The sequence below is a fragment of the Sipha flava genome, unplaced genomic scaffold (genome assembly GCF_003268045.1).
Source record: "Sipha flava isolate LNK unplaced genomic scaffold, YSA_version1 70_pilon_pilon, whole genome shotgun sequence".
In the NCBI taxonomy this organism is placed as follows: domain Eukaryota; kingdom Metazoa; phylum Arthropoda; class Insecta; order Hemiptera; family Aphididae; genus Sipha; species Sipha flava.
In genome coordinates this window covers 1,081,674-1,100,286 of record NW_020273610.1, presented here as the reverse complement: position 1 = coordinate 1,100,286, position 18,613 = coordinate 1,081,674, and positions in this window count along the sequence as shown.

Below are 18,613 nucleotides of genomic sequence, written 5' to 3'. Positions count from 1 at the left end.
CTTATTTTTTTTATTTTTATTATACCTACATTAATTTTCAAATAATTTAAGAATTTTAAAATATAACAATAATCAAAAGATTAAAATGAAATGGCTATTGTTCCAGGTTTTGCGATAAAACTAACTACACATTGCTATACTATAAATTACATAAAATGTAAACAAAAATATTTTATGTTATCGGTGGTTATATTATTATTTCCAGTAACTTTAATAATAATAATAATTTTTATTAATCATAAAAAATTAAAACATTTGTTTGGATAATCGTGAACTTAATACTCAGACAAATAGTTTATTTAAATATTTACTTTGCATTGAGATGTTGTTCGCTTAAAATAAAGAACAATTTCTATTCAGTAATTCATACAATAGGATTCAATTATAATAATGACCGGGTGAGAGTGTTTAAGATTTGAAGTCTTCGAGTCACTGACCTAAACAAAAAAGCAGAAAACTCTCGTTTGTGGTTTTTATGTTGTTCCATGAAGTGTCTAAAGTGATAATTGTATTGAGTTATACGTCCTAATACTTTTTTGCAATTCATTGGCATTATTCAAGGGTAGCGTTATCCTTTTTTGCAGTGTTCATTCATAAGACTAACTATGGATCAATAACTGCCGGGCACTTACGTCATGAACGCGAGGTTACCATGGGTACTTGTTGCGCGTCCCTTTGACGTCAATGGTATCGTAATTTACGTCATTGACTATTATGAATGAACACCTATAACGCTAATATTATAGACTAAACTTTCTCAATATTCAGCTATTTAATTCGATTTTTACATAAAAATTAGCATATCTTATGTCTGAAACACGAAAAGTTCTATGCATTATATGCTAATTATTAAATCAGATAATATATCATATAATTTATTTCTAATAAAATAATAAAAATTAAATTAAAATTAAAAATGATTAAATGATTAATACTCATAAATTAATATATAAATCACTAAAAATAATTAATTAAATATAAATAAATAAATAAATAAATAAAAACTTAGCCTGAAGTATTATTATATTTGTATAGTATGATCGGTTTCGAATTAAAAATGTATTAGAGTTGCGATTTTATTGAATTATAAATTATACATTTTTAATTTGAAACCGATCGTACTTTACAAATATAATAATACTCTGGGCTAAACTTGCATTTATTGATTAATGTTTATTTATTTTTATGTATAAACTGTTTGTTTATTTTTTCTATACATTAATTTATTTTTATTTAATAATTTCAATTAATATTTAAAAAATTATAATATTTTTTTAATTCAATAGTCAAATATATACTATTAAAACCCTACTGCAATAGTGATTTAAAGTTAATTGAGAATAAAATTAAAGGTGAATAATAGATAACATAATGTACATGCATGGATTCAGGTATAAAGTATGTTAGTGGCAACCTCAAAATTTTACAGGGGAAAAAGAAAAACTATTTCTGTAGGTAAAATCAAATATAATTACATAGGTACAAGCTATTTTTTTTGATTAACTTCCACGAAGTAAATGGTTTTATCCTAAAACTATACGTGCATCAGGCGTAATATTTATAAAAAAAAAAATAGATTAAAAAAATATCTGATGTTGTTTTATAGTTATATTATTTTAACCGTTATTATATGACAACTTGGTGAATAAATCGATATTTATGTTACTTTATTACTAAGCGTAACAGCTAAAACCGTTTTTTTCATGGTACAATACGTGAGATGATATCGCTGTCAAATTTAATTTTCTTGAATGGCTGGCACTTTAAAATCGTTCAAAATGGGTGGTTAAATTATTTTGTCGAATTTATTAGACTTCCCGATATGTGTATATATATATATTATATTATATTGCATTATATTCATTAATCCTCCTTGGTGCTATCTGTAGGTTAATTTCAAAATGTTTTCGTTACCGAAAAAAATAACAAATTAATTTTTGTTATGAAGAAAACACGAGAGTCAAAGATATTGTAATAAACAATATAAAAATAGTATTTTAAAAATGTGTTGCTTACGTTCTTTTACTTAAATCCACCAAAATAAGTATATTGCTGTAGTTCTACATAATTATTTTATTGTTTTAAGTTTTAACTTTTCACATTATTTAATATTTTATTTTACAATAGTGTTAACTTTTTTCCATGAAATTAGTTGTTTTTTATGCTAAACCAACTATAGTACATATTTAATAAAGAAAGGTAAGATTTAAAACCATATTTTCCATTAATTGGATCTAGTTTTTAAATTATAAATATATATATATAAATAATATTATGTACTTAGCTGATATTGAATAAAAAGAATATGAAATTATTCCTTAGTTACATTAATTGAAATTATTATCATATTATAATCTAAGTTAAACTTGTTAAAAAGTTTTTAAATAATTTTGAAAATTATAATTTTCGTTGTTTACTAGATATTTTTTCGGAAGATATTAGAATATAGTATTTATTGTTGACTATTATTTGTTTTATTTTATCAAATATTATACAAGTTATTCAATAAACATTTGGGAGATAGTAAGATACCAGAAATTTAGAGAATTTTAGGTTTTTTATCGTTATTTATAAAACGCTTAGATTGTTGCTCACATAATTTGACTTAAATGATATTTTATACAAAAACATTCATCAGTTGAAAATTAAATTAGTTTTTATGAATTAGTTTTATTTGTTGTGAATTTGATAGATATGTAATAATATATTATATTAAATTTTTTTAGCTGGTCTATTGATATTATTTTATTTAGAGCAATATAAATAAACAAGTTAGCATATTATAAACAAAAAACTATAGTTCCATTTACAATTTAAAAATAATTTAGTAACTTGCATATGTTTATGTGTAAATATTTAAATAAATTGAATATCACTAGTTGTAAATAAAATAAAACTATGAATATCATTTTTTTTTTTTAATTTGCCATTGTTCACTCATTAAAGCAATGAATATAATTTAATATTTTAATATTAGCAATTATAATTATGTACTATTAACTAATGGATAGACACATTGTTAGCATTCGGTATTCTTTAGTAAATTTATAATTGAAGTAGCGTAAGAATACAAAATTCATTGGTCCTTTAGAATTTGATTCAGTATAAATATAAAGTACATTAGTATTTTGCACTTTGTTAGGAAGAAAGTACGAAATATATTCATATTTTGGACTTTATCAATTTGAAAATATAAAGTACATCTATATTTCGGACTTTGTCAGTGCAAAAATACTAATTACATTTTTATTATTTCTTTAAAACTCGAACGAAAATATATTTAAAAATCGAATCAAATGCAACTAAATACATGAAAAAATTAACGACTAGATATATACGATGAAGAAAGAGGTTGCAAAAAGTATGAAATTGGAAATCAAAAAAAAATTATGTAAATACCAATGGAGGTGGTTATGAAAAAATGGGAAGAAGACATGCTTTTTGTAAACCTAAATAATAAAATTAAAAATTAATATTTCATTGGAGGAAAAATACCTAAAGCTTTCAGATTAAATCTTGATGAATATACATTTTTTGTACTTCAGACTTTGACTAACCTTGGCAAATATAATTTAGATATGTATTTTGTAGTTCAAGCTATGACCAATACTCGTTGAGCCGGTGTTTTAGAATTTGAATAATATGAAATACAAAATGTACAACAAATTACAAAATGGAAAATACATATAAAAAAATACTCGTATACTTTGTACTTTAAGATTTGGAAAATATAAAACACCCACAGAATTTTTATTTCGAGCCGGAAAAAATACAAAATACCCGTGTACTTTGTATTTCGATAATCGTGAAATACTAACTTGCTGAACACTGACAGGAATATAAGATTTCGGTGGCGTATCTACATAAGAAAGAGCCTTTGTACAGTAAATAAACAAGGACCCTAACTAATATTTTTATATGAAAAATCTAAGTATACACATCATATTAATTTTTAAATATGAATAATTACTTATTATAAATTATTAATATTAATAATATTATTATTATTAATATGTCTAGAATATTTTTTTAATTTAAATTTGTGGTAAACTTTGTCATTGAATGGATGTATTGGGAGAACTGTTTTCCTTTTGTATGGCTGGTTGTTAACACTTCAAATATTAAACGTTAATTAAAAAAATAAATAAGTCGATGAAATAGTTTGATTTTTCAGCCTAGGTAAAATGGTTTCCAAATTGTATTGCGTTACATTTTTAAACTGTAAAACATAAAAATTAGTTTTTTAAATAAAATAATTTAACATGTTTAATGGACATCATTTATTATTATCTATTTTCTATTTATTTTTAGTTTTTCTAAAATTAGAACAGCATTCAGAAATGTAAAAATGTCTGAAAATAAATAAATTATGAGTAAATTGTGCAAATTATGCAATTATATTATATATTGATTATAGTTAATAAACTGATATTATGTTTAAACTTAAAAACGCCAAGGCAAGTTTTATATTTAAAAATGATTATTTTATATGTTCGTGGGAAAAATGACAGTCTCATAGCTAATGAATAGAAAAAAATTAAATAATAAAACCATTTTTAAATTCAATTAGGTGGTCCCGTCGTTATTATCGTGGCTAATTATCGACATCTTTGAAGGAGGTCTATTGTTATGCATTTGAATTTTGGCCTACCGAAAATCGTTTATTGTTGGCTTGTCCACGAGGGCGGTCCGATAAGGCTCTTAAGAATCTTGATTTCTTCGTTCTCACGATACTCTATTATATCAAATCAGTGTATAAGATCAAAATGATTTAGCCTGTAATCAATTAAACAATTAAAAAACGACATTTAAAATTTCGTATTATTTTAATAATAAGTCGTGTAGAAAAAAATACGGGAAACTTGGAAGACTATTATATTTAATACAAATTTCTATGTATTCTAGTTTTCTTTTACTTGACTATTACTAATTATTAACTTTGAAAAAAAAATTGCAACTGGGTTTCTGAACAGTTAAATTAATTATACAGATATAGATACCTATGTATAATATATAATAACCACGCCCATTTGACACTTAAAATTATCCAAACTATGTTCAATGTTGACCAGAATTAATTTTTCTTTACAGTGGTTCATAATATGTAGTACAATAGTTGTTTTTTGGCTTCTCTTGTCTTTTAACCAACGATAAATAAAATAAAAATAAAATGACCGAGAAATAAAACCACTATGATGTGTGGCACACACTCAACACACTTTTATGACCCATTGTGACAGGCTGACATGAAACAAATGGGTACTGTTTGTATTTGTCGACTTTGTCTTCAGAGAGAGTGATATATGACATGTCCGTTAGTGATCCAATATACCAGTATATTATTTTGGGATTAAAGATCTTTAATACAAGAATTTAAAATTAAATGAAATTATTTGGATTTAAAAAATAAAAATTAACAGAGTAAAGGCACTGGAAGAGAAAATTATCTTTTATTTGTTTTCTACAGTAATAAAATAAAATTTTTTTCGTTATTAATATTTTTATTATATGATATATATCAAAGTATACAATAAGCGTAATTAATGACATTTTTTTTAATATGGTTATTAATTAAGTCTAGTGTGGAAAGGCCACCCATTGGTAGTATTTTGTCAAAATTTAAAATTTAAATTTACAATAGTTAAATTTATTATAACTTATTATGAATAAATATATATTTTACATTTAGTTTACTTACATTTCAATCTATAATTCTTAGATTTTGCATGGACATGTAACTCAAAATAATTAAAAGATTTTCTAATTAAATTTAAAATTGAGGTATGGTTATACTTGACATAACTGAATATTTGATTAGATTAATACACTAGGTATATAAAATATATTATTTGATTTTATTTTTATTCAATTACGGGGTTTAAACTGGAATAATTTTTATGAATTCAAAATTATACAATTTTATACGATGTCGAAAGAAATTTTTACAATAATATCCAGGAACTCAACATATAATCATTAATTATAAGCCTTTGGTTTTATTATAGTATAAATTTAATACATTACACTTCATGTACTTAGTAACTAAGAAATTATAAAATAATAATATCGAAACAGTGTAAATTTTTAACACTTCAATGCCTTCAATACTTTATTATATTCTTTGTATGATGTACTCCATAAACAACATTTACACAGATTCAAATGACTATAATATGCTGTAAATATGTGTAGATCAATTAATGTCGTAATTTGAAAATAAATATTCATTATTATTCAATGAACATTAGATAAATAGTTGTAAAATCGGCATTCGAACACTAAGACTCTAATAAACGTCATTCGTATTCGAATTTTTCTTTCGTTAAAAGTGGTTTTGGCATATACTCGCTAAATATATATTTTTATATTAGTTTAAGTCTAAAAATTACTATTTTATAGTGTGATCTTTTTTTACTAATTTAATAACAACAATCAATGTCATTTGAAAATATTTATACATTAACATTATGATAAATGATGTTCTTAATATAATTATTATTAGTTTCATAATAATATGTTCTAATTATTTAACTACTATGATTGTTTCAATAATTTTATGGATATTTTGATTTTATTGATTTAGAATATTTGCTAAATCACGTTTAGGAATTTATAATTTATTGATTTTCATGATAGTTTAAGTGTAAACAATTGTTGACAATAAATAACAGTTAAAAATTTATTTTTATGGTTGTATTTATTTTCTTCAATAAAATTGTGGAATTGAACTTATGCCTAATTTATATAGTAATAATTTCAAATTTTTTTCTCTATTTAGAACCAAAAATTGAAAATTGTTAAGAAAAAAACTACATTAATTATATTTGAATTATATTTTGTATTTCATAGAATATAATGTGTACGTATATTGATTATTGTTCCGTCACGTTATACATTTAAAAAATTGTTTTCTTTTGTCATGGGGGCTCCTAGTCAGATCCTATTACGTTAACTAATCATTAAATTTATATCAGTTAGTATTAATATGTATATATATTAAAAATAAAAATAAATAATCCTGTATTTGATGTGCTGTTTTCCTTTTATAAACATTTTTCAGTAATTAATAAGTATTCATTATAAATTAATGTAATTTTCAATAGTATTTACCGGTATTTTCAAACATTAGACTATTCTTGCTATAATGCGAAGTATTTGTTTTGAATATTAATATTTTTATTATACTGAATCCATATTATAGTAGTGATCTAGTCACTAAAGTCTAATAGTTAAGTACAGTGAAAATGACTAACACAAATATTATAATAATGTGTATATTTTTACTACAAACCAATAATAAAATGAACTTTAATAAACCCAAAATTGCTATTTAGTGTATAAATAATGATTAAACATTTGCAGTACATCAGATTTAAAATACTGTCATATTTATATCATATTTTGTTTATACTATGGCTGCCAGAATTCAATATTTAAAACTAATAATATAAATAATTTGACTTGTACTATTACGATGCACTTATCATACACTTATATTTTTTTTAAATTTGTTATATTTTATCTTAGGTTCATTATTTATGTAAACATTAATTATATATTCTACAAAAACTTTTATTTTTTATACTAAGTACAGGTTTTTGAGATTCTGAATTCGAATAAAAGTAAATTTGATCAAGTTATAAAAATAAGTAAGTTGATATTTTTTAGTATATGCTTGTTTAAAATATTAAAAATAACTGAATTTCAATGTATAAGAAACTAAGAAGTATAGGCTCTTGTATATACTCACATACGTTTTTATAATTATTTATTTTATATGCATACTATTAGCTAAATATCTGTATTAACTAGAAATTGGAGTGGTTATGTCCCATAAAATACATTATGGTATATGCAGTATAATATAATCGTAAAAATCAAAAGCATCACGTTATTTATTCTACATTAACGTTGACTATATATTACATTATAAAGCCATATATATTTGTGATTTGTTAGTAACCACTGATGATGAAACTGGGTAAAGCACAAAGCTACTATATATCATTCCATACTAACATATTATATAATAGATTGAAAAAATAAAATTTTAAATTTATTGCGAATAACGTTAATCGTACTTAAATTGTTCACTACTTTTTATTCCTAAAAATACACACACACACACTTATGTAAAGTTTAAGTAGTCAATTATCTTCTATAAATAATAATACATTTATAAAATCAAATATACGAATTAATTATGATTCGAACAAATTTTCCAGAGTAATCATTGTAATACTATAAATCGCGTCTGCAAATTATGCGAATACTTGAAATTTTTATAATGTTAACCTTGGACGGACCCTGCGAACACGACCATATTTTATTTTCAGCTTGGCTATTTATAGGATGAGACGTCAAACATTTTGTTTTTCGTAGGATGAGCAAACTCAGTGTGGTTTGTTTGGTATATTACGACCTTGTTTCTATATACTAACTGGGTTATTTTTGGCACTGCCCAATACATTTCCATAACATAATGGTTAAGACTAATAGTATAAATTTATAATTTTATTATTAAAATATATATTGGTGTAAATAAATCATCATTACTCTGTAAAAGTTTTGATAATCATAGAAATAAAAAATAAATACCATAATAAAAATTGTACAAATGTTAATAATATTATATTGTAATTGATTTTTACACGTTTTCGAAATAACACAAGTATTTATAGTTATAATTGAACGTAATGTATTTATATAGACAGTATAAAATATTAAATTATTAGAGAATAATTTGATTAGTTAAAAAAATGTGTTTATATCAGAAAACTGATAAGCCTATAATATACGAATTCATATGTTTAGTATTTATCAATTATACTTACTTATTTTTGTTTTTATAGTAATACATTAAAGCTGTGGTTAAAATTATTATGTTTATAAATCCGGTTACCAAGTGACAATATAGTTACTTGCACTGTGATATAATTGATATTAATTATTATATAACATGAGAAATTAAATGAAAATATAAAATTCGATTGTAACATTTACATCTGCATGGTATATAATATATAAATGTACATTATTATTCGTGTTTGGTTGCCAATTATAAAGTATGTTTAAATTTTATCGAAAATAAGGTACTCGTTTCTGACACATGAATGTACCTTATTCATCCGAATTCCGTCGACAAAAATTAAATAAAAAATATTTAAAATTTTCTCTCTCTGTTCAATCTAGCCTGCAGAAAACTAAAATAATCTCCATACGCCTGTTAACCCATTATTCGGTAATAATTTAATGGGTGACCAGATGGTCATCACACCTTTTGATGGGACCCAACTTTATACATAGGTAGATATACATATACATTTAGTTATGTATATACACGTATAAATATATATATATATATATAACTGTATATTATATACACCGGCCAGTTTAATGAGATGCAAGGCCGCTCCTATATGTGTATATATGCGCCAGGTTCTCCGCCACTTCCTCGACTCCTCCTCCTGTCCTTTTTGTTTCGCTTGTCTCCTCCGTCCGATCTTGTTCACCCTGAACAAAATACACGTGATTTATATACAAGTCTATACGACGTTTGAAAAAAAAAATATATAAATATACATATATATATATATAAACAATAATTCGATTAAAATGACCCTCCCCTGTCCAACAAATGTTTGAAAAACGATGATTTTTAGAGTAAAGGCTTCGATCACGACGCTCCAGACGTGCAGTAAACGAACGGGTGACTGAAAATGTACCATACGTGACAAAACGGCAGGCTGCTGTGATTATTGTAGCTGAAAATGGAATACCGGATGGTCAGCCGGACCTCGGAAAGCTATGTTATGTATATATATATATATTGACGAAGGAAAAAAAATGAAAAATATTTCAACTGGATTTCAAACACACGTGAAGAACCTCTAGCTGGTATGTTATATTATGAACGTTTGCGGTTGATTAAATGAAGCTATAAACCTATACACCGGTATATTTGACCAATTTAACAAAAACGAAAGAGAAATGCCTCCAATAGAAATAACATTTTTCAAACGTTTTAAACGCGATAGATTAAGATAAAAAAAAAAAAACCATATTTTGATTTATTATAGATATAACCACAACATATACTCGTAAGTACTATCTTAGAAATTTTGTCGTACATGACTTGAAAATATCTCAAGTTCTGCTAACATAGTATTCTGTGGATATTTGAATCGGTCCATTGAGTTGTGGTTAAACTATATATTACTTTTCAAATGTCGGTTATAACATAACATAAACAACATGTACAATATATACAATTGATAGGTATATAATTCGTGTTTATCAATTCTTTGGCTTATGTAAACTATTAAACTTTTTAAATAGTTATTATTATTATTATTATTATTATTATTATTAATTTCAATATATTTATAAATCCGGTTGTGATGTTAAAAATTTAAAACTTTTTTTATTGTCAAACAAATTTAAATTTGTTTATTTTTTTCAATTGATTGAAGTCCAGTTTAAGATATACTAGTTAGGTTGTGTTAGTGTTAGAAGTTAGATAGTTTAAAATTATTTAATCAGTAATAATATATTTTAACATTCTTTCTTTCGAATAACACAACTAAATTTTCTCAATGATGTGTTTATGATTTGTTATCGTATTATTGTACTGTAGTTTATAATCACTGTAATTTTATTTATAACTTTTTTTCATCTATTAGAATTATATTTTAATGACTGGGTTTTATATTAAAATACATCCCTTAATATCATATTTCTTATGGTTTTTTTTGACGTCTCCCCTCACCTGGCAAATAAGAACTAAATCACTTTTACGTTGCACAATGACTATTGTGTACTAACGAAGATCAATTAGAGTTTCATAAATTCAAGTTTAGGTGTTGTAGCCAATTCAAATTCAGAAAAAAAACCCATGCACATCCATGTAATACTATTCGTTATCAAAACACCGTATAAAAAAACACTGTTCCATGGGTGCAGAGGGATTACTGTACGGTGTCGTTTGCATTGTTGGTGAACCGGCCCCGTCACATATTATAGGTGGCGCAGACAATAAATTAAAACGGAAGCCTTCTCTCGATCCTTCGTAACCAGTTGTTTTTTCTCTCTCTTGCTCGCGTGTGTTATTTCTCAGATAAGCTACTTAGGTATATTTCAACTTATGCCCAGTACAATGAGTATACAACTCAAATGTTATCGAGTACCCATATTGTTCCGGATCGAATCTTGGAGTACACACACTTGTCAATTAAATATGTATATAACAGTTATATACTTATAAATATATATATATATATATATATATATATGCTTATATTATATTAATACGTAATGTGTGTAAAAATAGTCTGCTGATTAGATCAAAAAATGTATAAAATGCCCATCTGGACATGTATATAGATTTTAGAGAAATTTTTTTAACCAAATTAATGTTTATAAAGTTTAATTACAATAAAAAGTCATAAAAATAAAAAATAAATAATTGTATACATTTAAACTTTAACAGTGTACGGTAACAAGTAAAATAATATACATTTTAATTATTACAATAAAAGTAAAAAAGTAGAATAACTATTATACACGAAATGATGTTTACGGGTAATTGAATAGATTTTTCGAAGTTCAGTTGTAAAATGCATGAACTTTGTTTACTCTTGGGATTTATACAGCACTTGTACTCAAAATCACAATTGAAATTTTTCCAACGATTTTTTATTTTTTGTTAGAAAACAAAAATGAAACACATTTTATCAAAATTATTATATTTTAAAATTCTCTGTATACATAACGATATTATGAAATAAAAATTGATAAAATTATTATATTTTCCAACAGTTGATAGTATTTTGTTGCGTCTCAATTATATGAATTTAAACTATGTATTCAATGAACTCTTACGGTACACACAACAAGTTGTACAGCAAAATAAGATTATATTAAACTACCAGTCTCAAATATTATTATAAAAATTACTATTAACGTAACGTGCGGTGTGCAATAACGGGAATAAAATACACCAGCCGAAAAGGATTGACCCGACCGGAGGAGCAGTGTAAAAGCATGCGGGCCGCATGTCCGCAGAGCGCCCCGCGACATACGAGTGCAGTGACACCGTCGTGATACTCAAGTCTTGCGACAAATTTTTCAGCAACGCATTGCAACCGCCGAATTGAAAATTTCTCGCGACCATTTCTAATGATGGCAGTTGGGGGAGGGGGGCCCATTACCGGAAACCGTCCGGTGCCAGTCGCGTTTCGCTCCGTACAACGACGTTCGGATCCTGTACACTTTTGTTAGACGTAGGTGAACATTTTATTATAATGATAACTTTCTTGCGGGCGCACGTCGTCGTCGTCGTCGGTTTCTAATGGTGTCCCGGGTCGTAGGTCACGGGCGGTATTACATTATTACGACGACAACGACTGCGCGCGTCCGGACGGCGATGACGCGGGAGGAGCGGACAGGGCGCGTGCGAGGGGGAACGAGAAGCGGTGAGAGGGGAGAGCGCGCGCGCGCGCCTCGGTGTTCATGAATGAACGAGAACGCGCGCGCGGTTGTACGGCAACCTAGCGGCGGCGGTGGCGGAAAGTAGACGCGGTTGCGAAGAGAACGAGTTGGGTCGCGGAGAGGAGGACGGTCGAGGTGGACGAGGGTGATCAGGACGACGACGAGGTGGTATAGCGCGTTTTCTGACCGAATATTTATTATTTTTAATTTTTTTTTTTTCTCTCCGTTCCGTTCACGTGAATGACTGACTAACTGACTGACTGACTGACTCTCCGAGTGCGGACCACCGGACCTGCGTGAGAGTGCGCTCTCGCTCCGCTCGCGTCTCGCCCGTAATATCCCGTGATAATATCGTGTTATACATCCGAACGTAGTGCATCGGTACCAGCTATGGCGCGTACGGTTTCGTTTCCACCGATCTCGAACCGTCGACTAATGGTTTTAGCGCGCGGCCGAGAGAGAGCGAACGAGTGAGGGAGATGGTCTTAACGATTTGTGTGCGAGTGTTTTGTTGGCCGTATTCCGTCTCACCGATTATTATTATTTTTCGACACGAGGTGGCGGCGACCGCGACGCGGGGGCCCACCGACGACGGACGAACGGATACCTATACGCCACAGCTGCGCGTACGCGAGATATCTTCGAAAACAATAGCACGCGTACGCACACGTACGTACGCACGAAAGAGATGTAAAGGTGCAGATAAATAAAAATAATAATAATAAGAGGTCGTTCGGGTCAATTGGGGAGGCGCACAAGGCACATCCGGAGCAATGGGACACCGCGCTATGCGGTTCGTGACCGACCAATATTCGTGATAATGTATCGTGTCTAGGTACCAACAATAATGTTATAACGAAATACGATGTATTTCAATAACGACAACAATAATAACAATAATAACAGTAGAAAATTTCGATCACATCCGACGATGAATATTATTCTTAGCGGTCATCTAGCGACCATGTACATTTCGGATATATACATCATCCACACATTTATATATATAATATTTTAAAATTGGTTTGATAGTAGTTATTCCATTAGGCTTTGCTCCAGTTTTAACTGTATGATTTTTTTTTTTTTTTTTTAAGATATTTTTAACGCAATAAATAAATATAAAAATCAAAAAAAGTCTATACATTTATCAGTAGTACTCAACAATTTTTATTGCGTAATTACAACGTTGTCAATACAAACTAAATAAAATACTAGATAGTAATTATATTATAATATGCTGGATAATAAGTAAATATAAAAATAAAATACCTTAGATTTACGAGATTAACCAGACTTTATAGAGTTAGTAGACTGAAATGCAATTTATATAAATTATGAAATCGGTGAACTATAATGCTTATTGATAGCGTATGTTTAGCATTTTTTAGTTTGGAGTATATATGTATATATATATTTATATACACATATATATGTGTATATAAATTATTTGCCGAGCTTACTCGATAGCATGCAACATAAAATTGATTATGGATAAAGCATGGATGTGTTTCCGATGTCTGTAATTTTCAACGTTGGTCTGTGCACCATGTTAATGATTATTGAGAAACCCAGCTTGATGAGAAATTTAAGACGCTTGATTTTCAAATTCATCACTTTTTTATTTTTGGAATTCTTGGAATATAGACAATATCACTTTTGGCATAGCCAGTTAGAATTTTCACTTCGATGCAATGACGGATCCAGAGGGGGCTGGGGGTAAACCCTCCAAATCAGAAAAAATATGTATTAAAAATTAATAATTTTCATTATCAAGGGAAAATATTTTTCAAAACCCACCCAAAAGAAAATCCTAGGTCAACCACTGCCTCAATGATATTATTTTTCCGACATTTTACTCGTAATTTTGTGACTTTGCACAACTTTTGGTTCATTCAAATTCCGTACTAAAATAATTTGAGTCCCAACTTTTAAAGTAAGAATATGTGGCGGAAGTTCAGGAGGATTCAATGAATTCAAAAGTATAGCAGGAAATGCATCGCTTGATCATAATCAACCACATAATCTATAGAGAAGTATGTATCTTGCTAAGTTGCAAACATGCCGTTAATTTTTTCCCTGATTTTACAGACCACGTTATTTTTAAAAGTTAGAATCACACATTCTTAAAGCCATTGGCTAGTTTTCTTAAACATTTTTGATATTAGCGAATAGAAATTAATTAGCTTCTGAAACGATAGTATCGTAAGAATCATGGATTGTTATTGGATAACTATTTTTCTGTTGTGTCCCATTTTCAATATTCAACAGTTTCTGAAAATGTGGGCGTTTTACCGTCAGTTCCTAAAACTTTTAGCATATTCATTGTAAATTTTAAAATTAGACCATAAATATGATTTTGTAAGACAAACATTAATTTTATCATTTTTTATACCCCTTGGTAATATTAACCTGAAATTTCCCACGAACATCAATCATTGTATATTGGTCATCTCTGAGCGTGCAATCTTTCATTTCAGCTTTATTTGCCATGATTGCTTCGTCCCATACTATAATACTTGTTTCTTTCAGGACTTTTATCCAATAAATTTTGCTTTTTTATATTACATAACGGCGTTCTTTGATTAAAGTTCCAGTAGAAATTTGAATGTCAATTAAGCTGTTTTGTCAATTTGCAATAATGTAGCTGTGGTTCCAGACAATGCAACTACCAAAGCTATTATTCGTCGTATTCTCAATTTTGAAATCAAAAGGTTGATAACAAACATCTTGTCAGTTCCATGAGGTGCATCGAGAGAGAAGAGTTGTCGTCAGTAGTTTAAAGTTGATATAGTTAGATATACATATTTTACTGTTACTAGGGGATATTTTTAATTTTTTTTTCTGTACAAACGTGATTATTAATTAATATTATTGAATCAAACAAAAAGTTTTTTATATATATTTATAATATATAGTGCATTGTTATATGTGATTAGAATGCCGCATAATGCATCGTTTACATAAACACTGCTCGAATGTTATGTTGTCACATTATAATTAGTATTATTATAATGGGATGGCGCTCTAGTATAAATTTCAAAATTGAAATAACCAATGTTAACAATTATCACTAAATGGTAAGACTGTTGGATTGTATCAAAACATGCGTTATACTTAAGTGTATTGTAATAGACGTAAGCTGCGGTATTTATCTGCACTAGATTTAGTTGCACGTGATGATCCTCTGTTAAAAAACAAAATTCTTTTAATTCTGTACTGTAGTTTGAACATATATTTGAAAATTTAAAAAGTGGAATACGGTGTATATATGCTAACTGAGAACACTCAATATCTTTGCGTAGAGATCTGAAATTGGAATTCTGACTTTTAATTGGTTTTTATGACATAAAAATGTGTATTTTACGAGTTTTTAATTTTTTTAACTTAAATAGACACGCGCATGCACAGTACCTACAACTTTTTTTTCTTAAATGGCAACCACCTATTTTAACCACTAATTATTTTTTGCCTATTTTTTTAAAGAATTTTGGTAGTTAAATCAACTTTCTAAGTTCAAAAATAACCCAATTACAGAAATTTAACCAAAAAACTATCGCATGTCTATTTAACTTAAAAAAATTGAAAACTCGTAATAATACACATTTTTATGTCATAAAAACCATCAAAAAATCAGAATTCAAATTTCAGGTCTCTACGCAAAGATATTGAGTGTCTCAGTTAGCGTTTACACACAGTATTTCCGTAATAAAATGTCATCCGTTTTGTAAGATTTTTCTAAACACAAAAACATATTACGTCCCTTTATATACTTGTACTTCATAACAGATATTTAGTCTGTAATATTAACCTAGCGCCACCAATTATTTGATTTTGGTTAGTGGAATATTGTTTATATCTGTCTTATAGACGGAGACAGTATACATACGAGTATTACGAGCTCATAGCGTTCAATCAAAACAACACTTTATATGGTATAACTCAATTATTATATATACATATATTATGTACGTATGTACTGCGTGCTGATATTTGATTATAATAATATGATGATCTTGTGATTAATTAGTCTACGGTTAAATTAGTTAGGAATAAATTATTCTCGTACAGGCAAGCGATAATTAACTATTATTATAAATGAAACTGTTCATGTAATTGAATATTACTCATACACTGTATGTCTGTAAATTTCCGTAGAAAATATTTGATGAGTAAATATAAGATTTATTTTTTACGTCAATATTACTTAATAATATTCACAATTTTCAGTTTTCATATATCATTTCATTCTAAATGATTAAAATTAATATATTTTTAAAAAATATAATCTTCTTATTAATTAAATATGTATGAAAATTAAAAAAAATAAATATTTATAATTTTATATTAATATTGGAAAATTGGAAATAAGTACGTTTTATTACTACACATAGCTGTAAAAGTATTTGCATGTACTTTTATTATATATCTGGTGCCTAATAAATTATGTGAGTAAACCTAATATGGGAATAAAAATATTTTTGAGTAGTCTGGTAATGTAAGATAAACAACAATTCTAATAATAAAATTATGTACTAGGACTTATTTCACTAATAGTTTTGAAGCTTAAAAGAAGTTAAATTTGGAGGAATAATATATTGTTTTATTTAAAAATTTAAATGTTTTTTATGCACATTTGTTTTTTTACAACAATAATTTATTTTTATTTACGGATATCTGTCTAAAACATTGTATATGTTACATTTTATACACAAACTATTTTTAAACTAATGTTAGGTTTTATTTTTAATAACTTTCTGTATCTTATATTTTTTTAAATTACTTTTTCATTCTTGAAATTAAATACTCTTAAAAATTATGTACTATTTTTAATGTATATATATATTGCATAATTTAAATATAAATGTATAATATTTATAATAACCAATTTCATAGAATTAAAAATTAATCTTTTTCTTGTATTACATTTTTCTGAAAGTGTTAAATAGTTTACTTTATTTTTTAGTAAATATAGGTACGTGCGTACCTGAATGTTTATTGCTGTACGTATTGCATTATGTTAACTGTGAGCTAAAATTAGAAAAGTTCACACGTTTAATTGGTAACTATTTAAGGACGATAAAAACTAGACTTATCAGTGTCAGTAATGAAACATGTCAAAATTCTGAAAATCATTGCACAGTATATTTTGTTTATGTATGAAGTGAATACATAATGCAGTATTTTTTAATACACAGGCACAGAGTTACAATAACATGGCGATCGCGTGTACGTATGAAATCGTTTTATGTACTGCAAACTCTTTGCAATTGAGATTCTGTCAACAGAATACGAGGAGTGAACGTATTGCTCCGAGGTCTTAAATCTGAGGTAGGGGAATTTATCCGTAGGCGAGTAAGTAGTACAAATTGACCGGACATATCTGGATCGGGTTTTATGGTAAATTAATGTTAATGGAGTTGCACGTTTTTCCTGTGTATTGCACATTCGTGTATACATGATCGTCGTTACCCCGGTGGTGGTTTGGCGGATACCATGCGTGTTACAGTGCATGTATGTGTACTTTGTACACGATGGGCATATAACCTACAACAGAGAAGTGCTATAAAAATCTCGACGGAAAGTGGATTTCTTTATTTTAATTATTATTACTATCAGTGGCGTGTATTTCGAACCTAACACGCGTGAACTACACACACACATACACACATACAAACATATACACAATATAACGGCATTACGACCTTTTATTTCCTTCTTAATGAGTAATGCACAATCCATGAGACAACTTGATGACGATTATTTTTGTTTCATTCGTTTCAAATGAGAGGGATTTATCTCACTCTATGTATTTATCCTTCTACATCTATGTTTAGTACATCGTTTAATGCGTCTAACGTAATACTTGAAAGCTTTTAAAAGTTTAATATCCTTAAAATGAAAACTAAGATTTTGAGTTTAATTTTTAACTGTATAATTTACAAGCTGATCAAAATTAACTATGCATCTTATTCTATATTATTTCATTCATGTTTTAGTATGTATATCTAATGTGTAGTTTCCCAACGTTAAAGAAATGAATAGTATTGATTCGTGTTTATTTAAATTTTTTTATCGTCTTATATTTTCTATAAAATAAATAGGCACATGTTGTTTTTGCCATACA